Consider the following 6,717-nt stretch of genomic DNA (forward strand, 5'->3'; position numbering starts at 1 on the left):
CGAGTTGGTTCTCTAACTATCTGCTTGAAGTAATTCTCGGACAAGGCAGTCAGGATAATGTCACAAGAGTCTCTGTCCCTGGCTCCAGTTCTGATTGTGTGACTATCCCATTCTATACCTGGTAGATTGAAGTCTCCCCCTATTACAATAGTATGATCACGAAACTTCTTCACGACGTTCTGCAGGTTCTCTCTGAGGCGCTCAACTACTACGGTTGCTGATGCAGGTGGTCTATAGAAGCATCCGACTATCATATCTGACCCACCTTTGATACTTAACTTAACCCAGATTATTTCACATTCTCATTCGCTAATAACTTCACTGGATATTATTGAATTCTTTACTGCTATAAATACTCCTCCACCATTGGCGTTTATCCTATCCTTGCGGTATATATTCCATTCTGTGTCTAGGATTTCGTTACTGTTCACTTCCGGTTTTAACCAACTTTCCGTTCCTAATACTATATGCGCACTATTTCCTTCAATAAGAGATACTAATTCAGGAACCTTGCCCTGGATACTCCTACAGTTTACCAATATTACGTTAACTTTTCCTGTTTTTGGTCTCTGAGGACGGACGTTCTTTATCAACGATGATAATGTCCTCTCTGGTAAGCCGTCAGGTATTTTATCGTTTCGCCCAAGGGGGGGTCCCTCTAACCTAAAAAACCCCCGTGTGCACGCCACACGTACTCTGCTACCCTAGTAGCTGCTTCCGGTGTGTAGTGCACGCCTGACCTGTCTAGGGGGGCCCTACAGTTCTCCACCCAATAACGGAGGTCGATGAATTTGCAACCATTATAGTCGCAGAGTCGTCTGAGCCTCTGGTTTAGACCCTCCACACGGCTCCAAACCAGAGGACCGCGATCGACTCTGGGCACTATGCTGCAGATATTAAGCTCAGCTTGCACTCCGCGTGCGATGCTGGTTGTCTTCACCAAATCAGCCAGCCGCCGGAAGGAACCAAGGATGGCCTCAGAACCCAAGCGGCAGGCGTCATTCGTTCCGACATGTGCTACTATCTGCAGCCGGTCACACCCAGTGCGTTCAATAGCTGCCGGAAGGGCCTCCTCCACATTACGGACGAGACCCCCCGGCAAGCACACCGAGTGCACACTGGCATTCTTCCCCGACCTACCCGCTATTTTCCTGAGGGGCTCCATAACCCGCCTAACGTTGGAGCTCCCTATAACTAATAGGCCCGCCCTCTGTGACTGTCGGGACCTTGCCGGAGAATCGGCCACTGGCCCAACAGGCGAGGCATCCTGTGGTGGCTCGGAAACGATGTCATCACCACTAGGAAGCACCCCGTACCTGTTGGAAAGGGGTAAGGCAGCTGCCACGCGGCCAGATCCCACCTTTGCCTTTCGGCCAGGCACGCGCGAGCCCACCACTGTCCGCCATTCACCCTGGAGTGATGGCTGACCGGTAAGATGCTCACTGCCGGAAGACGCAGCGACATCAGGGGTTCCATGTGATTCCAAGGCCACCGAAGTAGGCATAGGTCTCACCACAGTTGCCCCAACGCCACTACGAGCCGACGCCTGCGCCTCGAGCTCGATGAGCCTAACAGACAAAGCCTCCACCTGCCCCCGAAGAGTGGCCAATTCTCCTTGCGTCCGCTCACAACAACCACAGTCCCTACACATGACTATGTTTACCCTACTCTATACGGTGACAAATTCCCAAGATAATCTTCTGATGAGCTACTCTGATAATCAAGAAACACTCACTGAAATACGAGACGCGAAAACTACGCTAGGTTTTCCCAGAAAAACTATTTAAAAGCTAAGCGCAGCAAATAAGTACAAAAACGCTTTATACAAACAGTACTCGCTGCTGCTGGTGCTCTCGCTCTGGCTGTCACAAGACAACTGCTGATTCAAGTGACTAGTGGCTAACGGCCGCGAAACAAACAAAAGACGGTTTTAGGGCGCTTTCTGTTCTAAACGATCAAGAAAACACTAAGAAATCTAACACGAAAACTACGTAAAGTTTTATCAAGAACTGTTAGTTACTATGCAGAGCAGATAAACACAAATAGAATCCCTTCCTTAGTGGAAGGTCGTAAACAAAATGCAAAATAAACGCTTTATACAAACAGTACTCGCTGCTGCTGGTGCTCTCGCTCTGGCTGTCACAAGACAACTGCTGATTCAAGTGACTAGTGGCTAACGGCCGCGAAACAAACAAAAGACGGTTTTAGGGTGCTTTCTGTTCTAAACGATCAAGAAAACACTAAGAAATCTAACACGAAAACTACGTAAAGTTTTATCAAGAACTGTTAGTTACTATGCAGAGCAGATAAACACAAATAGAATCCCTTCCTTAGTGGATGGTCGTAAACAAAATGCAAAATAAACGCTTTATACAAACAGTACTCGCTGCTGCTGGTGCTCTCGCTCTGGCTGCCACAAGACAAAAACTACTTGTATTTCCGCAAACTGACTGGAAATTGGAAATGGACAGGTTCTCATGCAACTCATTTCTTACACTGTGTATAGTAAAAAGGCGGTGGCCCTTGATATCCCCATTGTTCTAGGAAAGTCCGTAGGCATTTCTGGCTACACCCCAAGAACCACTCGTAGTTCGTACAGCTCTGAAAAGGAACTTTGCGGTACTTCTGCCTGGGAGGACCATTGCTTGCAGCGGCTCTCTCACGCGGCTCTATCGCCCTCAGGCGAATTCAGGGAACCACCAAACGCCTAAAGCTTGCAGCTGGCCTTTCCTTCCATGTTTCAGCAATGGGGAAATTAGCAAGCTCATATCAGAATTCACAAGGCTTGTTACTCCACCCAGAAAATTTAGGATAATTAAACAGCAATGAATTTATTTGTCATCGCTTAGTGATGTGTGACTGACCAGTAACATCACAGTAGCTATATAAAGGTCAAGAGACTAGCACAGAAGAAACTAGCGTAGAGAATTGCATCAAACCAGTCTTCAGATTGACGAGCTGCACATAAATTACCTAAGTCTACTAGACAAAAGTGTAAACGGGAGAGAAATTAGTTGCTCAGATTTTCAACGCTTATGCACAAGATTTTAGATACCAGCTCTCGTCAGCAACACAGTATATGTCTAGGAGAAGTACAAAGCAAATTAAGTTGACTGTGGCATTTTTGTTATAAAGTGATGGTGGCAACAAGGTGCGAAATAGAATGGACCTCTTACCTTTTTGAACGTCTAAAGCACTTTTCGAAATAGCTGTACATTTTCAATCAAGAACAGATAACTTCATGTTACATATGTTGATTACAAATTTATTAATTATTACTTACAAATTTCACTATTACTAAGGATGTGTTTTTAGCAACTAGTCACTACCTAGATTTTCAGGTTTATTTTATTACTCCGTATCGCTTAAGACAGTTTACATTCCCATGACCAGGGAGATTTCACACTTTCACCTGTACATGGCAGATCCCTGGCTGATAAAGATTGGGGCTGCGTAGACAATGCCTCTTGGTCACTAGCAGAGTACGCTAGGAAGAATGCCTCATTGTGTCAGTCTGCGAAGTTTGACCACATGCGTGAAAAAAAAAGCACAGCAGATGGAAGATATTCTCACTGTGCTTAATCTAACTAACAATCAGTTTGATGACTCCACACTGAAGGCAGTTATCAGGAACATCAACTTCTCTTTCTACTCATACAAACGTGACAATTTCAAGTTTCATGTGCAATGCAGCAAGTAGCCAGTACACTTCCACTAAATGTGTCAGAAGAAATCCGCCTGAAGACCTGCAGGACAATCACCAAGACGAAACCCCCCCGCAAAATCGAATATTTCCATGAAGGCAGCAGCATCGTTGTTTTGCCAGCAGACAAAAGGAATTCCACAATCGTTACGCAGCAGACTAATTACGGTGAGAAAATTCATTAACTTCTGGAGGACGCAGCATACAGATATTTGGAATGTGACCCTGCAGACAGAGTGAACAAGAAAAGCAGGACTACGTTGAAGGCAACAGGCATGCCTGAAATGTAAGCTCCCCACTACGATCGATAATGCCAGTTTCGCCTATACTGTATGGATTGCCTAAAGTACACAAAGAGGTTGTGCCACTATATCTGTTTTTCAGCAACACTGGCGCATCAGCGTATCAAGCAGCTAAGTGTTTGAAGAAACTTTTGCACCCATATGTGGGGAAGTGTATTACCACATCTACAATTTGAAGGACTTCATCCAATATCTCAAGGGACTACATATCACGGAAACTGATATAATTGTCAGTTTTGACGTGACCTCCCTGTTCACCAAGTTACCGATGAAAGACTCACTGGAACTGAATACAGAGAAATTTAACGTTGCTCTGAAGAACTTGTTCAGACATATGCTGAGTTCAACATATTTTCTGTGTGTGGGCCAATATTACAAGCAGATAGGATTAGCTATGGACAGCCGCCTATTCTCCAGTAGTTACCAAACTGTTCATGGAAAAATTTGAGGAGGAAGCATTAGAGACAGCTAGGAAAAACCCACAGAACAAATCCAAAAGCTTCTTCATGTATGTGGATTATACGTTTGTGATCTGGCCTCGTAGTAGCAGAGGCTCAGTGAGTTTCTGGAACATCTTGAAACACGCCACCCAAATATAAAGTTTACCACAAACTGGAGAAGGATAGCCAGCTGTCATTTCTGGATATGTTGGTCAAAGGGAGAGAATATGGATCGTTTGGCCATAGTGTGTATCGTCAACCAATACCACGCTGATTTACATGAGCAAGCTAGCAGCTGTCATTACCCAGAGCAGAAGAATGGAGTTCTAAAGACAATGGTCCACAGGGCACACACCGTGTAAGACCAAGATAGTTCAACATCAGAAATAGAGGATATACTTTCAATCTTCTGCGAAAGTGTGTACACAATCAAAAAGCTGCAGAAAGCCATTCAACCAGCCACTCTGGCACATAATAGAGAAGAAGACCAAGATGAAGAAAAGTCTGGCGTACCTAACCCTTGCAGGATCTATTCCTGTCAATTTCTTCCTACTTCAGCCACCCACCTAAATCTGCCATTGCCGAGAACTGTCCTGTATTCAACTATACCTTGATCATTAACTCCCCCTTCTCCCCTCAGCTACTGTGACAGTTTTATAATATAGTTAACAGAGATAAATGGGGTCGGAAATTTCATGAATCGTGGCACTGGGTACCAACTCCGCAAAGCCTGGGATCTTGCACTGTAGTTGCTAAAAACAGCAGCAGAACTCAACAAAGAAGAGAACTGAGAATGTGGATATAGATAATGAACCTCAGACAGAGCGCAAGTGACACTGTAACGAGAACAGAACGACAGTTCGCTGTCAGGCGCACCAGACCGAAAACGGGAAGCCTCAGGACGATTCTAAAGGAACGGGCTGCCGACGGAGCGCCTAGAACCCTCCATGGAGAGGGAAGGCAGCACGCATAAATACTAGAATCGTTCATGTAGCTTAGCAGTCCCAGATAGCATCTGATAAAGCAGAAAGGTCACTCGTCGAAATATTGTGCGTGGACGACACTGATATCCGGCAGAACACTTGAGACCTCAAAATGTGAACAGACTGCCAGAACGCTTATTGACGTTATTTCAGTTATTGAAATAGCACAATGACAGGTTGAGTTCCTTCAGCTAACTGGGTTAAAATCCTCAAGTCGAACGTTAAACATTAGCTAAATGGCGTACAATATTGCAAGTCCAGCATTTATGCTCAAAAGTTAAAATCCAACACTCACTATCGAAACTTGCATGAAATAGCAAGAGTCCTCAGAACTCTTGCTCAGGTTTCTTAGATCGCGACTGACCGAATTCCCCTTGATACACGCTGTTGTTCTCTTCGTGTGAACTGTCCCCAATCAGGATGGCCGCCACTTAATTATAGCCTTAATCTGTTGTGAAAATTCTCATATACACGTTTCTGTTACTGCCGGCATACGTGCGACAAATAATTGAAGTTCTATACGGAGTTTCAAGAGGACGTATAGACAAACATTCTCGTCTCAGTTTTCTCTTTAATTTGGTGTGTCCTCCTAATATTTAGCTATATAGTTTTATGTCTTATCGATTTTGTGGCCACAAAATAGGTTGTCCGTTGCTGAGTTCCCGCCATGCCGGGACCTCATCCCATCATGATCATGCAATGTCTGAGCGCCGGGTTTTTCCAGCTGCACTGACAAAGGCCAATAACACACCGGGTTATCTACTACCTTCTGATAGCTGCGTTTCTGAGTTGTTTTTTTTTTTTTCGTTTCCGCGAGTAGCAGGGTCTGAAAACAAAATGGGTGCTTGCATGTTGCCAAAGTAGTTTCGACTCCGCTGCATAAGTTCTGCTGGGGAGCCCTTACACATCCTCCATACAATCCTAACCCTTCTCCGTGTGATTTGCATATTTTTGCAACCCTGAAAAAGACATTCGTGGAAGTCGGTTTGCTTCGGATGAAGAGGTACACCCCTGGGTACAATCATGGTTCTGTAGACAGCTGCAAACATTTTTTCATAAAGGCATTGATCGTCTTGTGTCCTAGTGAGATATCGGTATTTGCTGCTGTGGTGATTACTTTTGAACTAAAAAACAGTTTACTTTTTTCCAACTGTTTAGTTTTCATTAGACTGACCCTAATAAAAGACACTGGTGGTCTAAATGAAGTAGATGGTCAAGAGAGAAAATCTGAATGTCCAGCTGCTCGATGTAGCAGTTAAGACTTGAAATAAACGTCACTTCAACTACAG

This window comes from Schistocerca serialis, chromosome 9 (assembly GCF_023864345.2).
Source record: "Schistocerca serialis cubense isolate TAMUIC-IGC-003099 chromosome 9, iqSchSeri2.2, whole genome shotgun sequence".
Lineage (NCBI taxonomy): Eukaryota > Metazoa > Arthropoda > Insecta > Orthoptera > Acrididae > Schistocerca > Schistocerca serialis.